A 12,058-nucleotide genomic window follows, 5' to 3' on the forward strand; every position below is an offset into this window, starting at 1 on the left:
CCTTGGGTTCACTGTGAGTGATAGTCTATCCTCGGGTTCACTGTGAGACAGTCTATCCTCGGGTTCACTGTGAGAGACAGTCTATCATCGGCTTCACTGTGAGACAGTCCATCCTCAGGTTCACTGTATGAGACAGTCTATCCTCGGGTTCACTGTGAGACAGTCTATCCTCGGGTTCACTGTGAGAGACAGTCTATTCTCGGGTTCACTGTAAGAGACAGTCCATCCTCGGGCGACACTGTGAGACAGTCTCTCCTCGGGTTCACTGTGAGAGACAGTCTATCCTCGGGTTCACTGTGAGAGACAGTCTATTCTCGGGTTCACTGTACGAGACAGTCTATCCTCGGGTTCACTGTGAGACAGTCTATCCTCGGGTTCACTGTGAGAGACAGTCTATCCTCGGGTTCACTGTAAGAGACAGTCCACCTCGGGTTCACTGTGAGACAGTCTATCCTCGGGTTCACTGTGAGAGACAGTCTATTCTTGGGTTCACTGTAAGAGACAGTCCATCCTCAGGTTCACTGTATGAGACAGTCTATCCTCGGGTTCACTGTGAGACAGTCTATCCTCGGGTTCACTGTGAGAGACAGTCTATTCTCGGGTTCACTGTAAGAGACAGTCCATCCTCGGGCGACACTGTGAGACAGTCTCTCCTCGGGTTCACTGTGAGAGACAGTCTACCCTCGGTTTCACTGTGAGAGACAGTCTATCCTCGCGTTCACTGAGAGACAGTCTATTCTCGGTTTCAATGTGTGAGACCATCTATCCTCGGGTTCACTGTGAGAGACAGTCTATCCTTGGGTTCACTGTGAGAGACAGTCTATCCTCGGGTTCACTGTGAGAGACAGTCTGTCCTTGGGTTCACTGTGAGAGACAGTCTATCCTCAGGTTCACTGTGAGACAGTCTATCCTCGGGTTCACTGTCAGAGACAGTCTATCCTCAGGTTTACTGTGAGGTACAGTCTATCCTCGGGTTCACTGTGAGGGACAGTCTGTCCTCGGGTTCACTGTGAGACAGTCCATCTTCGGGTTCACTGTGAGAGACAGTCTATCCTCGGGTTCACTGTGAGAGACAGTCTATTCTCGGGTTCACTGTAAGAGACAGTCCATCCTCGGGTTCACTGTCAGAGACAGTCTATCCTCGGGTTCACTGTGAGGGACAGTCAATCCTCGGGTACACTGTGAGTGACAGTCTATCCTCGGGTTCACTGTGAGACAGTCTATCCTCGGGTTCACTGTGAGAGACAGTCTATCATCGGGTTCACTGTGAGACAGTCTATCCTCGGGTTCACTGTAAGAGACAGTTCACCTCGGGTTCACTGTGAGACAGTCTATCCTCGGGTTCACTGTGAGAGACAGTCTATTCTCGGGTTCACTGTAAGAGACAGTCTATCCTCAGGTTCACTGTGAGAGACAGTCTCTCCTCCGGTTCACTGTGAGAGACAGTCTATCCTCAGGTTCACTGTGAGAGACAGTCTATCCTCGATTTCAATGTGTGAGACAGTCTATCCTCAGGTTCACTGTGAGAGACAGTCTATCCTCGGGTTTATGTGAGAGACAATCTCTCCTCAGGTTCACTGTGAGAGACAGTCTGTCCTCGGGTTCACTGTGAGAGACAGTCTATCCTCAGGTTCTCTGTGAGAGACAGTCTATCCTCGGGTTCACTGTGTGAGACAGTCTATCCTCGGAGTCACTGTGAGAGACAGTCTATCCTCGGGTTCACTGTGAGACAGTCTATCCTCGGGTTCACTGTGAGAGACAGTCTATCCTCGGGTTCACTGTGAGAGACAGTCTATCCTCGGGTTCACTGTAAGAGACTGTCCATCCTCGGGTTCACTGTGAGAGACAGTCCATCCTCGGGTTCACTGTGAGACAGTCTATCATCGTGTTCACTGTGAAAGACAGTCTATCCTCGGGTTCACTGTAAGAGACAGTCCAACCTCGGGTTCACTGTGAGGCAGTCTATCCTCGGGTTCACTGTCAGAGACAGTCTATCCTCAGTTTCACCGTGAGGGACAGTCTATCCTCGGGATCACTGAGGGATAGTCTGCCCTCGGGTTCACTGTGAGAGACAGTCTATCCTCAGGTTCACTGTGAGACAGTCTATCCTCGGGTTCACTGTCAGAGACAGTCTACCCTCGGGTTCACTGTGAGGGACAGTCTATCCTCGGGTTCACTGTGAGGGACAGTCTGTCCTCGGGTTCACTGCGAGACAGTCCATCCTCGGGTTCACTGTGAGAGACAGTCTATCCTCGGGTTCACTGTAAGAGACTGTCCATCCTCGGGTTCACTGTGAGAGACAGTCCATCCTCGGGTTCACTGTGAGACAGTCTATCATCGTGTTCACTGTGAAAGACAGTCTATCCTCGGGTTCACTGTAAGAGACAGTCCATCCTCGGGTTCACTGTGAGGCAGTCTATCCTCGGGTTCACTGTCAGAGACAGTCTATCCTCAGTTTCACCGTGAGGGGCAGTCTATCCTCGGGATCACTGAGGGACAGTCTGTCCTCGGGTTCACTGTGAGAGACAGTCTATCCTCAGGTTCACTGTGAGACAGTCTATCCTCGGGTTCACTGTCAGAGACAGTCTACCCTCGGGTTCACTGTGAGGGACAGTCTATCCTCGGGTTCACTGTGAGGGACAGTCTGTCCTCAGGTTCACTGCGAGACAGTCCATCCTCGGGTTCACTGTGAGAGACAGTCTATCCTCGGGTTCACTGTGAGAGACAGTCTATTCTCGGGTTCACTGTAAGAGACAGTCCATCCTCGGGTTCACTGTGAGTGACAGTCTATCCTCGGGTTCACTGTGAGACAGTCTATCCTCGGGTTCACTGTGAGAGACAGTCTATCCTTGGGTTCACTGTGAGACAGTCTATCCTCGGGTTCACTGTGAGAGACAGTCTATCCTCGGGTTCACTGTAAGAGACAGTCCGCCTCGGGTTCACTGTGAGACAGTCTATCCTCGGGTTCACTGTGAGAGAGTCTATTCTTGGGTTCACTGTAAGAGACAGTCCATCCTCAGGTTCACTGTATGAGACAGTCTATCCTCGGGTTCACTGTGAGAGACAGTCTATTCTCGGGTTCACTGTAAGAGACAGTCCATCCTCGGGCGACACTGTGAGACAGTCTATCCTCGGGTTCACTGTGAGAGACAGTCTATCCTCGGGTTCACTGTAAGAGCCAGTCCATCCTCGGGTTCACTGTGAGACAGTCTATCCTCGGGTTCACTGTCAGAGACAGTCTATCCTCAGTTTCACTGTGAGGGACAGTCTATCCTCGGGATCACTGAGAGACAGTCTATCCTCGGGTTCACTGTATGAGACAGTCTCTCCTCGGTTTCACTGTGAGAGACAGTCTATCCTCGCGTTCACTGAGAGACAGTCTATCCTCGGTTTCAATGTGTGAGACAGTCTATCCTCTGGTTCACTGTGAGAGACAGTGTATCCTTGGGTTCACTGTGAGAGACAGTCTATCCTCGGGTTCACTGTGAGAGACAGTCTGTCCTCGGGTTCACTGTGAGAGACAGTCTATCCTCAGGTTCACTGTGAGACAATCTATCCTCGGGTTCACTGTCAGAGACAGTCTATCCTCGGGTTCACTGTGAGGGACAGTCTATCCTCGGGTTCACTGTGAGGGACAGTCTGTCCTCGGGTTCACTGTGAGACAGTCCATCTTCTGGTACACTGTGAGAGACAGTCTATCCTCGGGTTCACTGTGAGAGACAGTCTATTCTCGGGTTCACTGTAAGAGACAGTCCATCCTCGGGTTCACTGTCAGAGACAGTCTATCCTCGGGTTCACTGTGAGGGGCAGTCTATCCTCGGGTTCACTGTGAGTGATAGTCTATCCTCGGGTTCACTGTGAGACAGTCTATCTTCGGGTTCACTGTGAGAGACAGTCTATCATCGGGTTCACTATGAGACAATCTATCCTCGGGTTCACTGTGAGAGACAGTCTATCCTCGGGTTCACTGTAAGAGACAGTCCACCTCGGGTTCACTGTGAGACAGTCTATCCTCGGGTTCACTGTGAGAGACAGTCTATTTTCGGGTTCACTGTAAGAGACAGTCTATCCTCAGGTTCACTGTGAGAGACAGTCTCTCCTCCGGTTCACTGTGAGAGACAGTCTATCCTCAGGTTCACTGTGAGAGACAGTCTATCCTCGATTTCAATGTGTGAGACAGTCTATCCTCACTTTCACTGTGAGAGACAGTCTATCCTCGGGTTCACTGTGAGAGACAATCTCTCCACGGGTTCACTGTGAGAGACAGTCTGTCCTCGTGTTCACTGTGAGACAGTCTATCCTCGGGTTCACTGTGAGACAGTCTATCCTCGGGTTCACTGAGAGAGACAGTCTATCCTCGGGTTCACTGTGTGACAGTCTATCCTCGGGTTCACTGTGAGAGACAGTCTATCCTCGAGTTCACTGTGAGAGACAGTCTGTCCTCGGGTTCACTGTGAGAGACAGTCTATCCTCGGGTTCACTGTGTGAGACAGTCTATCCTCGGAGTCACTGTGAGAGACAGTCTATCCTCGGGTTCACTGTGAGAGACAGTCTATCCTCGGGTTCACTGTGAGAGACAGTCTATCCTCGGGTTCACTGTAAGAGACAGTCTGTCCTCGGGTTCACTGTGAGAGACAGTCTATCCTCAGGTTCACTGTGAGACAGTCTATCCTCGGGTTCACTGTCAGAGACAGTCTATCCTCGGATTCACTGTGAGGGACAGTCTGTCCTCGGGTTCACTGCGAGACAGTCCATCCTCGGGTTCACTGTGAGAGAAGACAGTCCATCCTCGGGTTCACTGTGAGTGACAGTCTATCCTCGGGTTCACTGTGAGAGACAGTCTATTCTTGGGTTCACTGTAAGAGACAGTCCATCCTCAGGTTCACTGTATGAGACAGTCTCTCCTCGGGTTCACTGTGAGAGACAGTCTATTCTCGGGTTCACTGTAAGAGACAATCTCTACTCGGGTTCACTGTGAGAGACAGTCTATTCTCGGGTTCACTGTGAGAGACAGTCTATTCTCGGGATCACTGTAAGAGACAGTCCATCCTCGGGCGACACTGTGAGACAGTCTATCCTCGGGTTCACTGTGAGAGACAGTCTATCCTCGGGTTCACTGTAAGAGACAGTCCATCCTCGGGTTCACTGTGAGAGACAGTCCATCCTCGGGTTCACTGTGAGACAGTCTATCATCGTGTTCACTGTGAGAGACAGTCTATCCTCGGGTTCACTGTAAGAGACAGTCCATCCTCGGGTTCACTGTGAGAGACAGTCTATCCTCGGGTTCACTGTGAGACAGTCTACCCTCGTGTTCACTGTTAGAGACAGTCTATCCTCAGGTTCACTGTGAGACAGTCTATCCTCGGGTTCACAGTGAGACAGTCTATCCTCGGGTTCAGTGTGAGAGACAGTCTATTCTCGGGTTCACTGTTCGAGGCAGTCCATCCTCGGGTTCACTGTGAGAGACAGTCTATCCTCGGGTTCACTGTGAGACAGTCTATCCTCGTGTTCACTGTTAGAGACAGTCTATCCTCAGGTTCACTGTGAGACAGTCTATCCTCGGGTTCACTGTGAGACAGTCTATCCTCGGGTTCAGTGTGAGAGACAGTCTATCCTCAGGTTCACTGTGAGACAGTCTATCCTCGGGTTCACTGTGAGACAGTCTATCCTCGGGTTCAGTGTGAGAGACAGTCTATCCTCGGGTTCACTGTGTCAGTCGATTGCACAACATCAGAGTTTCTGCAGAAATTACAACTGCTGCTTTCATGTTGTGGTTTGTAGGATGAGGAATTTGCAGACTCAGAAACTCTCCCGCCCGCACAGCGAAATGCCCATGCGTATCTCACTGAAAAACTGGGAAAGACTGGGATAATATTTGGGAAATCTATTTTGACTGAATTGACAGAGGTCAGTGATGGGGCCGCATCGCCCAACTGAACCCTTTCAACAAGAAAATAAATTGGAAAAATGTTTCCACAAGGAGCATCTGCAAGTTATCAAACACTGGCTCAGTGAGTGACTGATGTTTGTGTAAGGTTATTGAAGCAGTCCGTCTCCAGCTCAGATCAGCACAGTGTTTATCAGATTAACCTTTGGCTGGATTGGAAGCAGGAGTGAGCTGCTTAAATGCTTCGGTTCAGTGTTTCAAACATTGCAAGCCCCCATTCAGGAGGCAAATCAAATTCAGTCAAACAGAAATGTAGTTGAAGCTGGCAATATGAAATAAGGTTTCAATTTTAAATGCCGGGTAAATCTCAGCCGGTCAGTCAGGGCAGCATCCTGGAGAGAGAGTTGGAGCGAGTTCACGTTTGGAGGTCGAGGTGTCCACGGGTTAACTCTGTCTCAGCAGGTTAAACCTCGTGGTCACCAGACTGTCAATAAACTGCTGATGCTGACAATTCCTTTCACACACATTGGGAGCTTTGGTCAAGTGAAAGTGAGCTATTCACCCATTCGAGGCATCGCAAACCCAGGCGAATCTTGTCTTCATTTACTCATCTGGAGCCGCCCACTACCCCCTCCTCACCAGCCCACAAAGACAGGTACATCTGACAGTCATTACTCAATAGTGATCAAGTTCAGGAAACCTGGCCAATTCCTCTCTCCCTTTTCTAACCCACTCACCTGAGGAAGGAGCAGTGCTCGGAAAGCTGGTGGTTCGAAACAAACGCTGACGGGCTTTAACCTGGTGATGTAAGACTTCTTACTGTTTCCTAACACGAGGATGCTGGGGCCAGTTATGGTCCACAGAACCGGGGAGGGAGCATGGCACCTCTGACTACTCACTCAGCAAGTGAGAACAAGAAATAAAATATCCTAATTAAATCTCACATTCCACAGTCCAATGTACTCCAAGGCTCACTGTTGTGATGTAGGGGGCGTGGCAGTCAACCTGTGCACAGCAAGCTCCCACACACAGCAATGAGATTATCTTCCCTGAAGATGCTGTTTTGGGGTGACCGTGGCCAGGACATGGGGAGAACTCTCCTGCCCCATTTGCAATGCTGGTCAAGTGCCCTTTCTCGTTCATGAGAGGCAACAGAGACGCAATTTTACGTTTAATCTGAAAGATGGCACTGGCGATAATGCTGCACTCCCTCAGTCCTCCACTGGGGGAGGAATGTGTTTCTCTGCGTCATTGATATACTTTCCCAACCCCATATGCTTCTCATGTCACATCACAAAAAAAGTCAATGCCTTCCAAGCCAAAAAAATAACTTTTGAGAGATGAATACCGTGTAAACAGTGGACAAGAAACTTAGGTGATGGGAGACAGTGGAAGACAGGGGCTTGTCACAGTAACTTCATTTGAAGCCTACTTGTGACAATAAGCAATTTTCATTTTCATTTCGCAGCAGTTAGTCCTGAGGCCAGGGCTCAGGAACGCAGGTTCAAATCCCACTGGAGCAGATCTGGTAGAATTTAAATTCAATTAAACCTGGAATGCAAGGGCTATAGGATGGGTGATCTGTTACTGTAAAAGCTGATTTGTCACCCCATCCTTTCAATTGTTATAAGATGCCCAAGTGAAACTCTCCAGAGGAGCACATGGATTCCTGTTCCACAGAAGAATGTGTTAAGTTTTGACCTTTTTAAAAAGCACCGTTACTGTACAGTTGGTGCCTTATGGTCTCAGCTTTGTTCAAGCACAGAAACAGCTTTATCCTGAGGAGTTACTGTGAGTGTTGGACTGTCTCACACTCAGAGGTGGAATGCAAATTGACCCTTTCTCTCTCTCTCTCTCTCCCTGGAATTTCAGACAGCAGTTCCCCCGGGTGGTGGGGCTGGATCGGATCTGAGCCACTCCACCGCCTCACCAACTCCCAGGTTCTTGGGGAACGGGGAGGTCTCAGGTGGCCACAGAGACACAGAGCGAGGAAGGTTCTGGCTATTGTCAAGGGCTATCAGTGCTGGAGGAATCTGTCATTGTCCCTCTCTGGTACCAGGGGTTGGACGGGGAAACACAGCGAGAAAATAAATGGCTAACCTCCTGCAGAATGGAGGTTTTTCAGGAGACACGGAGTCTGTCTCTTTCTTTGGATAAGGCACAACTTGCAACCAAAACCAGGGCCATGGTCTCTTCCTTGCAGGCGAAATGTGCTGAGTGTCATAATATACACCAGTATATCATGGTGCAGACACACACACACACGGATGGACATGCAGTGGGACCAATCACCATACCAACACCGTAGCCAATCACCAGTGAGAGCACACGCACGATAAAGACAGGGGGCAGGAGAGATCCCGTTCATTCCAGTAGCTGCCAGCTCGGAGCACAGAGCTCCCAGCCTGCAACACAGACATTCACCATGTGCTGAGTGCATCACCTGGTTAGGACTAGGCAAGGGTCAACAGTTAAAGCTGGTATTGCATTTACCCACAGTTCAAGTATGTTAATATAGTTAACCTTATAATAAAATAGAGTTGCACCACTTCCAGTGTTGGTGACCTATTTGTGTTCCAGAACACCCAACACATCACTGAGGAGCAGTCACTTTACACTGAACCCGGGGGCACCAGGAGTAAAGCTGCCGTGGAGAGCGAGTGGCCATTTCCTGCTAACAGCTGAACTCTTTCCAACCGGACCACCAAAGCGTTGTGCTTCTGAAGAGCCCTCTCCAACTCCAGCCCGATTTAGTCTAAATATCTTCCCAGAATCAGCCCCACCCCCATGTCTGACAAGCTCTAACCCCCTCGACCAGCCGCAGACTGTAAATTATAAAATAGCTCAAACTAGCTGGGGAAAGACTACGTGGAAATCTCATGGATATTTACCATTTCAGCATCTGTTAATTCCCTAACCAGTCAGTCTGGTTACTCAGCACTGATAATGTGGCGCACTCTCTCCATTCGCAACTCGCCCCGAAGAGCCTGTACTGCGCTGTAATGTTCTTTGTTCTTTTGCTCACTGTCTCCTAGCGAGACGGGGAGAAGGGAGGGGGGGGGGGGGGTGTTGTTAATGTTTGCAGGGGCCCACCCTGTTCATGGGCTCCCCATTACATCACCAATTTGCGTTTATGCATCAGCTTGTAAAAGTCTCCTCGAAGTTGCTCTTGCCCGAAAGCAAGAAAAAAAAATCCCTCACCCTCCATATTCAAATCTGGATTTGATCACCGGCCCTGGAATTGCTGGAGGTGGATGGACAACGTGAAAGAAATATCACACCGACTCTGCCTCTCCCACCGTTCAGTCCCTGTAAAGCGGGGACAAATAAAACTGGACCTGAAACTGGCCAGTCCTTTTGCAGACATTTGGGAATCAGGATATTATTTGCCATTTTTTTCCTATTTCCAACTCCTTTTTATTAGCTCCTAAATCACGTTTCGATGACGACTCCACTTTGCTCTCTCTCCTTTTCCTCCACAACAGCCCTGTCCAAAAGCTCAGACGTTAGATGGCAATCAATTAGCATCTTGTCTACGTTTTGGAGATGCTCAAGATCTCCTCTATCATGTACTGCTGCGTATCGGGTGTCTGATTTCACTCTCGCGTTGGCCAAAGGCACGAATTCAAACACGGTTTAGAGACATTCGCCTCCACTTGATGTACTGGGGTCTCAATCATTATCCCCCTTATTCAAACAAAAGCAAAGTCAATTTAATATTTCCTAGTGACTGCTTTTTTCCACGTTGGTGAAAGTCGGAGTAATATTTCACCAGCTGCGCCGTGATTCGATGGGATGTTTGAAAGAGAGAAACTTTTGAAGTTCGCTTTTCAAAGTTGTCTCGTCCTTCGCGTCTGGGCTGGTGTGACACTGCCGCCTTGCGGCCACATCGCGGATCTGCAGCCTGTCATCCCAGAGATCACAATAAAATGTCTGGTAGGGGGGGGGGGGGGGGTCGCAGACTCTCCTTAACTACACGTGGAAGAAGACAGGTCTGCAGCTCTCAGCTTGTCGCATAGCCTGCAAGTAACCCGCCATTTAAACTCCGGGCACTCCCAGTGTCACATACATCGATCCTCTGTGAAGGGGCTTTCACCCAGAATTCATAACTTTTGCAAACAATAAGTTACAATGTTCGACTTTGAGAGTTTTGTTCCTGGTTTATTGGATTGTAGATCAAAATAGACTTTAACTGTATAGTCATTACAATAGGGCAGCACGGTAGCACAGTGGTTAGCACTGTGGCTTCACAGCTCCAGGGTCCCAGGTTCGATTCCGGCTTGGGTCACTGTCTGTGCGGAGTCTGCAAATCCTCCCCGTGTGTGCGTGGGTTTCCTCCGGGTGCTCCGGTTTCCTCCCACAGTCCAAAGACTTGCAGGTTAGGTGGATTGGCCATGATAAATTGCCCTTAGTGTCCAAAAAGGGCTTATTGGGTTACGGGGATAGGGTGGGAGTGAGGGCTTAAGTGGGTCGGTGCAGACTCGATGGGCCGAATGGCCTCCTTCTGCACTGTAAATTCTATGTGTTCTAATACTTATTTATAAATTATAGTTTCAATAAGGCAACTTAAACAAGTCTAAATTACTTCAATAACTTTAAAGAAGGCATTTTTTTTAAAACGTGAGACCAGAAAGTATCTCTATCGATCGGAGAGGTTTATATCTGCGTGTGTGGCTGTCAGCTAATATATTTGTCTGTGTGTGTGGGTGTGTGTCTGTGTGACTGTGTGTGTGTATGACTGTGTGTGCGACTGTGTGTTTGTGTGACTCTGTATGTATGCGTCTGTGTGACTCTGTGTTTGTGTGACTGTGTGTGTGACTGTGCATATCTTTGTTGATGGTTACCTGTGTCAATTTGTGTGACTGTGTGTGTGTGAGAGACTGTGTGTGTGTCTGTGTATATCTGTTGATGTTTGCCTGTGAGTGATAGCATGTCTGGCTGCCTGTGTTTCCGATGTGTGCGTGTGGAAGCCACAGTCTCAAGCGGAGTCAGTGGCTACCCCCCCCCCCCCCCCCCCACACACACACACACCACACAGGAGCCGACCCTCGGTCTGCCCCACCCCACCCCACGGGCTCACCCTTCGCAATGCGTCCAAGTCAAGGATCAGTTCTGGGAGTTTTAGCTGAGAGTGAATGATAGCCTCATTTCACACAACCCAGCTCCGCAGGGATAACTCGAGGACTTCTCAATGCGCTCCCGTTACTCCGAGCTGAAGGTGGAAGCAAATATCACGGCTGCACAGATAAAGTACCAGCGGGTACTTTAAAATAGGACAACAGACGGAGTCAGTCACGTCCCCGGCACCTTGCCCAGTAACTCAATTCTGACATTCTCCACTGAAACTACCCGATTGTATCACATTGAGAGTTTAGACAGGGGCATTAATTACACAATATTCAGCTTAATTTAAAATGTATATATGAATATTTCTACATCTGCATCCAAATGGCCACAGAAACTGTAAAGAAAATTCTTCCTCATAATGGACCCCAGGGCGGCACACACACGGGAGTGAAATCCTCGCTGAGAAAAAACAAAATCGCTGGTAACAAACTCTGGAGTTAGAGGAAAAGTGGGCAAACCTGTGCAAATGGGGAATCCCAGTCGCCGGAGGTGAGTGCTGTCTGCAGTCAGGAGTGCACAGGGCTGGAGGGCTTGAACTTGGGGGAAGTCCTCTTTGCTGCTATTGCTCCGCAGTCTCTCCCCGTGTGTCTGCAGTGAGGCGCTCCTGTGTTGGGAAGCCCAGATTAATACTGACCTATTCTATAACCCATGCAACAGCGGGGGGGGGGGGGGGGGGGAGGCAGCTTTCGTAAACCGTTACGAAACGAGACCTTAAAGAGGGAGGAGGGCAACGCGAAGAGGAAAAAGAATGTCATGGTGTGATACTGCAGTGTCTGATTTGAACAAAGGCTGCCAACTCTCCACATACTTGTCTAACGTAATTACATTCCATTGCGAATACGATGATCATATCCACACAGCCTTTCAATCCAGGGGCTCAAGCTCCATACTCAAGACTGAAGACCGTGAACCACGCACAAACAGATGCGCTGACAGTGAACATTGTGCATGAGGATCACCTCGTTGAAATAAGCACACCATTATTCGCGGCATTCTGTCCACGTGTTTATCGATCGTAGCTTTCCCTGTTGAAAAAAAAACAAT

At 49.3% G+C, this 12,058-nt stretch overlaps 1 protein-coding gene across 5 annotated transcripts in view; it reads right to left on the reverse strand.

The window, feature by feature from the left end:
• The window catches only part of LOC140428040 (collagen alpha-1(XII) chain-like), a 462,913-nt gene extending 451,276 nt beyond the window's left edge, over positions 1-11,637 (reverse strand). For 3 of the 5 annotated variants that reach the window (XM_072514040.1, XM_072514030.1, XM_072514048.1), the window contains exon 1: positions 11,473-11,637. The gene's annotated coding sequence lies outside the window, so the exon portion shown is untranslated. The remainder of the gene's footprint in view (positions 1-11,472) is intronic. The other 2 variants (XM_072514066.1, XM_072514056.1) reach the window with 1 other exon arrangement.
• Positions 11,638-12,058: the final 421 nt, after the last annotated feature.

The sequence above is a fragment of the Scyliorhinus torazame genome, chromosome 1 (genome assembly GCF_047496885.1).
Source record: "Scyliorhinus torazame isolate Kashiwa2021f chromosome 1, sScyTor2.1, whole genome shotgun sequence".
Lineage (NCBI taxonomy): Eukaryota > Metazoa > Chordata > Chondrichthyes > Carcharhiniformes > Scyliorhinidae > Scyliorhinus > Scyliorhinus torazame.